Source organism: Leucoraja erinacea, chromosome 11, assembly GCF_028641065.1.
Source record: "Leucoraja erinacea ecotype New England chromosome 11, Leri_hhj_1, whole genome shotgun sequence".
NCBI lineage: Eukaryota > Metazoa > Chordata > Chondrichthyes > Rajiformes > Rajidae > Leucoraja > Leucoraja erinaceus.
Genome location: NC_073387.1, coordinates 13,796,398 through 13,805,238, shown reverse-complemented (window position 1 = coordinate 13,805,238; position 8,841 = coordinate 13,796,398).

Genomic DNA, 8,841 nt, shown 5'->3' with positions numbered 1-8,841 from the left:
GCTTCCAGAATCAGTGAAAACATCCCACAGCACAGGTCACAACGGAGAAGGGAAATTCCTAATCTAAATGCGCTTTGTAATTTGAATGTTCCTTCATGTTTTTCAGGAACCTGGCCGCAGCTGCAAATATAACCAGTGATTATGGATCAGGAGGGTTTCTGCCCTACGGGTTCAGAGGCACTCTGACCGGTGCCGCCACTTGCATTTGTGGGGTTTGATTGCATTGCAACTGCAAGTAAGTTTAGTTCAGTTTTAGTTCATCTATTGTGAACCAAGGAAAAGTGAAAAGGTTTAGATGCGTGCTAACCAGTCAGTAGAAAGACAATATATGATTACCATTGAGCCATTCACAGTGTAAAATTAATATGATAAGGGGAATAATGCGAATAACGTTTAGTGCAAGGTAAAGCCAGTAAAGTACAATCAAAGATAGTCCGAGGGTCTCCAATGAGGTAGATAGTCGTTCAGGACTGCTCTCTAGGTGGTAGGATGGATCAGTTGCCTGACTACAGTGTTTAAGAAGGAACTGCAGATGCTGGAGAATCGAAGGTACACAAAAAAGCTGGAGAAACTCAGCGGGTGCAGCAGCATCTATGGAGCGAAGGAAATAGACAACGTTTTGGGCCAAAACCCTTCAATGGGCCAGCCAGTGCTGACCGGTGAATTTAATTGGCTCATTGGGAAAAAAAGGTAAACACTAGTTTTCAGAACCAAGGATAACTGGCCGGTAATGTTAATGTCCGCCGAGCTTCAGTAGATTTCAGAACCAAGGATAACTGGCCAGTGATGTTAATGTCCGCCGAGCTTCACAGCTGTATCTCAGGCTTCTTAAAGGTTGCTCCACCCCTTCTCCCCCTTCTCCTCCCTCTCTCCCCCCCTCTTTTAAAGGACTTTAGCCACCTGTGCTTTAGCCATCTTAATTACAGCACCAACCTTCCTGTTCATCGTTGTGTGTGTCTGTTTCACCTTGGCTTTGCACCGTGTGAATTTTTTAGACAGCGCTCTCCCCGCTTGCCCTGTCCCCCGCCTGCATAACGGGCTGGTGAAGGAAGCGATGTGTTTGTGTTTGTGTTTGTGTGTTCCACTCTGACAGTCGCCGTTCCAGTTGCCGGTTTATCAGGCATCTGCCGGCAACCTGAGTCACCGGCAGTCCGCTGAAATATCGCCTAAGTGTGACAGGCCCATAAATGTCACAGGGAACGGAGAAAGGAGGAATTTATTTCAAAAGGAGATGAGGAGGAATTTCTTTAGTAGGAAGTTTGTGAATCCGTGGACTTCATTGCCACAGAAGTCTGTGGTGGCCAAGTCAATGGGTATATTTAAGGCAGAGGTTGACAGGTTCTCGATTAGTAGGGGTGTCACGGGTTATGGGGAGAAGACTGGAGAATGGGATTGAGAGGGAAAGATAGATCAGCCATGATTGAATGGCGGAGTTGACTCAATTGGTTGAATGGCCTTCTTCTGGTCCTATAACTTATGAACATAAAGTTATTGAAGAAATGGGAAAACTGTACATGTTATCTAGATTTCTGGATCTGGATTTCAAGGTGGATTTAAATCTGAATTTGAAGTTGGTGCATGGGAATCGAAAAAAGACTGGAAACAGACAAAATGTGTAGGAAGGATTTGCAGATGCTGGTTTACACCAAAGATAGACACAAAAAGCTGGAGTAACCCAGCGGGTCAGGCAGTATCCCTGAAGAAAAGGAATAGGTGACGATTCGGGTTGAGACCCTTCTTCAGACTGAGAGTCAGGGGAAACGAGAGATATAGAAGATACATAGAACAAATGAATGAAAGATGTGCACAATGCAACGGTGATGAAGGAAATGTGGAGCCCACAATGGTCCATTGTTGGCTGTGGGGTAGGTGATAATAAGTTATACAGACAGTGAAAGTCAACTGGACGACTTTGAAACTAGTATGGGGAGGGTGGGGGAGGGACAGAGAGAGAGGGGATTCGAGGGTTACTTGAAGTTAGAGCAATCAATATTCATACCACTAGGTTGTAAGCTGCCCAAGCAAAATATGAGGTGCTGTTCTTCCAATTTGCATTTGGCCTCACTCAGATTGGAAACAATTGCATGCATTTTAAGTGTGAAGGCCAGACAAAGTATTCCTTGAATATTACTTTGCTGTTACAGTTACTATACAGTTTCCATATGTCATAAGATCATACAGCTTGGAAACAGGTCCCGTGGCCCACTGAGTCCATATCAACATCAATCACCCACTTACACTAATTTATTAAAAATAAATCTCCTCTCACTCCCTTTGATTTCCCACAGATTCCACCACTCAGTTATACACTAAGGAATATTCCGCAGCCAATTAATCTAACAGACTGTCTTGGGGATGTGGGTGGAAACTAGAGTGTTTGGGGAATGCATACTGTACATGGTTATAGGAAGTACGTGCAAACTCCACGCTGACAGTAACCTAGCTCGGGATTGAACCCAGGTCACCATGAGGTGGCAGCTCCACCATACTGCCCAGTGTCAGCATTAGTCAGGGTGCCTCTCTAATAATATTTTACTGTGTTGTACCCTTCTTTAAGGTAGGAGCATGTACTATTAACCATGTTGCCTTATCTAGTTTTCTCTCCACTCACTACTGGCCTTTAGCAAGAGGGAGTCATGGATCCAATCTGATATTTGGATTTTGGTTGTACTCTTCTCAAACTCTCTCATGATCTGTGATAATAAGTGAGAAATAAATGCACTGAGTCATTTTAAATTCTAAATCATTTTGCAATAAAATTATCCCAATAGATATACACTGACCAGATCATCTTTCACCGATTAACGGCAAATTAAGTTTATTTCACGTTATTTCCCTGCAGTACTGGTTTATAAACGATTGGATATCTACATGTGTAGGAAGGAACTGCAGATGCTGGTTAAGACCAAAGATAAACACAAAATACTGGAGTAACTCAGTGGGTCAGGCAGCATCTCTGGAGAGAAGGAATGGGTGACGTTTCGTCACCTATTCCTTCTCTCCGGAGGTGCTGCCTGGCCCGCTGAGTTACTCCAGCATTTTGTGTCTATCTCCGGATATCTAAACTGCTGGTCATGTCATAATTCACAACAAATCTTGTTTGCCATCACCCGTGTGCTTGTTAGCTGACATTGACCCAAGCAACGCCTCGATTTTGCAATGCTCACTCATGTTCTCAAGCTACACCCTGGGCCTATCTGTCCCATCTCTGTTCCATTTCTGAGGTCATAGTTTTTAAGTCCGGTAATCATTCCAAGTTTAATGTTTCCACTACTGAGGTCAAATATCTCAAGTTGCCAACACCCTAAGCCGTATTCCCTAAAAAAACTACTTTAAATCTCCTAAAAGCTCTGACCAAACATTTGATCATCTGTCCCTGTGTCACATGATACGAAGTCTTATTTGAAAGATGATCCCAAGAGTTTTACTGTAGTTCCGTGTCATACAATATCAATAGAAGTTATTCTCGACCCGAAACGTCACCCATTCCTTCTCTTCAGAGATGCTGCCTACTCCACTGAGTTACTCCAGCATTTTGTGTCTATCTTCAAGTTATTATTGGTTAGTTGTCATTTTAGTTCAGTGATACACCGCGGAAACAGGCCTTTGGCACACCGAGTCCGCGCCGACCAACAATCCTGATGCACTAGCACTATTCTACACACCAGGGACAATTTACAATTTTTACCGAAGCCAAATAAACCTACAAACCTGTATGTCCTGGGAGAGTGAGGGGAAACTGGAGGACCTGGGGAAAACCCATGTGGTCACGTAGAAAACGTACAAACTCCATATAGACTGCACCCATAGTCAGAATCAAACCCGGGTCTCTGGCGCTGTAAGGCACCATCTCTACCGCTGCGCCACCATGCCGCTCTAACTTGCTGTACATATTTTTATTCTTTTTCTATAACTTTTCATTACCAAAAAAAATGAGGGTTCCTATGGTAACATTGATGTGAACACAAGAGTTGTGATCTCTCTCTCTCAATCTGTCTTTCTGCCTGGTTACACTTTGGACTACAGTGTAGTGGGTCTGAAGAAGGGTCTCGACCCGAAACATCACCCATTCATCTCTCCAGAGATGCTGCCTGTCCAGCTGAGTTACTTTTTGTGTCTACCTTCTATAGTCTTTGTTGTTAGTATTAAATGAGATCTCCAAAAGAAAGAACTTTAATAGAATTGGAAAATATTTGAAGCTATTTTTATTTTGTTCCATTTCACTTTGATTCTTTTTGTGACTATCTCCACAGGTGAGGAGGTGAAGAATCCCCAGAAGTCTATCCCGATTGAGATCATATCGTTTCTTCTCATTTGTTTCTTGGCCTCTTTGGGGTTTCCGCAGTCCTTACACTTATGATGCCCTGCTATCTTCTTTATACGAAAAGCCCACTCCCTTTGAACATGGTGCCAAATACTTTGTGGCTGTGGGCTCCTTGTGTGCCCTTTCAACAAGGTAGTCAATGAAGAAAATGAGATTTCTGTCTCGGTCAAATAGAACTGCTAATTTCAACTTACATTTAAAAGGCAAAAAGATTCCAAATACATCAGCGCGGTTTATCTTTGCCTGCTGGATGCGATCACGAAATATATTCTTTATGAGCCTGTTCCACTTAAGCGACTTTTTAGGCGACTGCAGGACACTTTGCTGTCGCCACATGGTCGACAGATGTTGACGGGTGGTTGCCGGGGAGTCTCCTTCATGGTTGTGAGGAGTTCCCACAATTTGGGAACTAGTCGCGGCCTCATTATGGTCGCCAAGAATTTTTCAACATGTTGAAAAATTAGCGGCAACTAGAAGGAAGTCGCCATGGAGATTAGCGAGAATTCTTGAGCCGTAGGTAGGTCGCAAGGAGGTCCTAGTGGGTTGCCAGGAGGTCGAAGGTTCTCGGAGGTTCTCGTAGGTTGGAGTCGGTGCTGACCAGTGAATTTCATTGGGTCATTGGGTGAAAAAAAAGGTAAGCAGTAGTTTTCAGAACCAAGGAACTGACCAGTGATATTAAATGTCTGCCAAACTTCACAGTCAGGTTTCTTAAAGGTTGTCTTCACTCCTTCTCCCTCACCCGTTCTTCCCCCTCTCCCCCCCCCCTCTTTTAAAGGACTTACCGTACACTGTGCTTTAGCTGTCTTAATTGCAGCGCCAACATTCCTGTTCATTGCGGTGTGTGTCTGTATCACCTTGGCTTTGCGCCATGGAAATAATTTAGACAGAGCCCCCCCGCTTGTCCTGGCCCCCGCCTTTACGATGTGTGTGTGTGTGTGTGTATATGTGTGTGTGGGTACGTGTGTGTGTGTGTGTTTGTGTATGGGTGTGTGTGTGTGTGTGTTGGTGTGTTGGTGTGTGTGTGTGTGTGTGTGTGTGTGTGTGTGTGTGTGTGTGTGTGTGTGTGTGTGTGTGTGTGTGTGTGTGTGTGTGTGTGTGTGTGTGTGTGTGTGTGTGTGTGTGTGTGTGTGTGTGTGTGTGTGTGTGTGTGTGTGTTGGTGTGTGTGTGTGTGTGTGTGTGTGTGTGTGTCGCCGTGTGTGTGTGTGTGTGTGTGTGTGTGTGTGTGTGTGTGTGTGTGCGTGTTCCACTCTGACAGTCGCCGTTCCAGTTCCCAGTTTTTCAGGCGACTACCGGCAACATGACAGTCATCGGCAGTCCGCTGAAAAATTATAGTCAGAACCCTGACTACGGGTGCTGTCTGCATGGAGTTTATACGTTCTCCCTGTGACTGAGTGGGTTTTCTCCGGGTGCTCTGGTTTTCTCCCACACTCCAAAGTTTGTAGGTTAATGGTGAAGTAGCAAGTTGGATTCAACAGTGGCTGAATGGGAGATACCAGAGAGTAATGGTGGATGGCTGGAGGCCAGTGACTAATGGGGTGCCTCAGGGATCTGTGTTGGGTTCACTGTTGTTTGTCATATACATCAATGATCTGGATGATGGTGTGGTAAATTGGATTAGTAAGTATGCAGATGATACTAAGTTAGCTGCTGTGGTGGATAACAAAGTAGATTTTCAAAGGCTACAGAGAGATTAAGGCCATTTGGAAGAGTGGGCTGAAAGATGGCAGATGGAGTTTAATGCTGCTAAGTGTGAGGTGATTTGGCAGGACAAATCAAGATAGGACGTACATGGTAAATGGTAGCGAATTGAGGAATGCAGTTGTTCAGTGGGATCTAGGAATAAATGTGCATAGTTCCCTGAAGGTGGAATCTCATGTAGATAGGATGGTATAGACAGCTTTTGTCGTGCTGGCCTTTATAAATCAGAGCATTGAGTATAGAAGTTGGGATGTAATGTTAAAATTGTACAAGGCATGGCGAGGCCAATTCTGGAGTATGGTGCACAATTTTGGTCGCCAAATTATAGGAAAGATGTCAACAAAATAGAAAGGTTGAACAAGTTAGGTATTTATTCTTTGGAGCGCAGAAGGTTAAGGGGGACTTGATAGAGGTCTTTAAAATTAAGAGAGGGATAGACAGAGTTGACATGGATAAGCTTTTTTCATTGAGAGTAGGGAAGAATCAAACAAGAGAACATGATTTGAGAATTAAGGGACAGAAGTTTAGGGATAACATGATGGGGAACTCCTTTATTCAGAAAGTGGTAGCTGTGTGGAATGAGCTTCCAGTGGAAGTGGTGGAGGCAGGTTCAATTTTATCATTTAAAAATAAATTGGATAGGTATATGGACGGGAAAGGAATGGAGGGTTATGGTCTGAGTGCAGGTAGATGGGACTAGGTGAGAGTAAGTGTTCGGCACGGACAAGAAGGGCCGAGATGGCCTGTTTCCGTGCTGTAATTGTTATATGGTTATATGGTTATATTATAATTGGCTTTGGTTAAAATTGTAAATTGTTACTTATGTGTGGAATAGTGCTAGTGTATGGGGTGATCACTAGACTCGATGAGCCAAAGGGCCTGTTTCCATGCTGTATCTCTAAACAAAAAAGAAATAAACTTTAGACAAGAGATGCAGTGTGGAAACACACTCATTTGCCCATCAAATCAGCACAGACCAGCAATCTATCACTAACACTATCCTACACTCTTGGGACAATTTACAATTTTTTTACCAAAGCCAATTAATCTACAAACCTAAACCGGAGCACCTGGCGAAAACCCACGGGGTCACAGAGAGAATATACAAACTCTGTACAAACAACACTCATAGTCAGGATCGAACCTGGGTCTCTGGCGCTGTAATGCAGCAGCTATCCCAATTCATTATTAAGTATTGTATTTCATCTATTCAGCATAACAGAGTGCATGTTGACCTATATTATCTGGCAGTGTTAACCATTGCTTCCCCATCTTCTCCTTGTTTTGACTCCATTGGAACAGAGGAACTATCTGTCATCCCAAAATGATTTAGTCATCAGGCGGGCAATATGTACAACAGTAAATGAATTGATTGATTTCTATTTTTTTCCAATAGATAAATCCAACAATGCTGCTAATAAATATATTATAACATTAAAACAACCACACAGTTCAGTTAAACAGTTTTTTGACATGTTTTATCTTTGCAACTCCAAATTAGGTCACAACTCCATGGCTTGGGATTGGGTATGTAAACCATTCAGAACGTTTGGTGGTCTATTTTGTTCAACAAAAACTTGCATTTACAACTAACCCAACATGTTTGCAAATTGTTGACATGCAACGTTGTATCAGAACCCAACAAATAGGACTATGGGAAACTATTGCGAGCCAGCTCTCCACGTCAGTCAGACCATGACTAGTCTTCTACCCCAATTCAACTTGCCCACTTCACACTGTGTCCCTTGAATCCCTGGCATCCAAGGTCTTGAATATACACAACAATCCAACTCTAGGATGAAGAATGCTAAGGATTTACAACCCTCTGTACAAATAAATTTCACTTCATATCAAATCCAGAGAAAAATCCAAAAAGAAAATAGAAAATGATGGCAATATGCAAATGGTCAGGCGGCATTCATGATGAGAAAAGCAAAGACAATGACAGAAAACACACAGAATATCATGTAGCATCAGGGGAAAGGCCAAGATCATCGACTGGAAACATTAACACTAGCAGTTAAGGAAGCAAAGTGCTGGAGTAACCCAGTGGGTCAGGCAGCTTAACTGCAGAACATGGATAGGCAATGTTTTGGGTCAGGACTGAAGAAGGCTTCCGACCTGAAATATCACATATCCATATTCTCCAGTGATTGCGCCTGATCTGCTGGTTGTGTAAACCAACATCTGCAGTCTGAAGAAGGGTTTCGCCCCGAAACGTTGCCCATTTCCTTCGCTCCATAGATGCTGCTTCACCCGCTGAGTTTCTCCAGCATTTTTGTCTATCCGCAGTTCTCTGTTTCTACATTCTTTATCTTGAGATTAAAAGTCTGTTTCCGACTGCTACGGTTCTGGTAACAGATTTCAACTTTAAAAAGTCAGAATGTGAATAGACAAATATTCATCTGTATGCAGCCTGCAAAATGTCACCTCACCGTTTTCATTGAACTTCGCCCCCTTTGATGTCTCGTTTTCACACCTTACCCTTCCATATCTCTATGTCTCAATCTCCAGACTTTCAGTCCAATGCAGGGTCTCGACCTGAAACGTCGCCCATTCCTTCAATCCAGAGATGCTGCTGCCTGGCCTGCTGAGTTACTTCAGCATTTTGCATTAAAATACGTGCAGTTTCAACCAACCCTCCTTCCTTGCTCTCCGCCCTTCACCTGCCTATTCTGTCCACTAACCTTTCCCACACCACCCTCCATACCGACTTATAGCCAATCATGTGCCTCTGTCCTCACGAAATCAGTAGACCCAGACCCCCCCCCCCCCCCCCCCCCCCCGCCATTCTAGTTTAAACCCTGCCTGTGTAGCA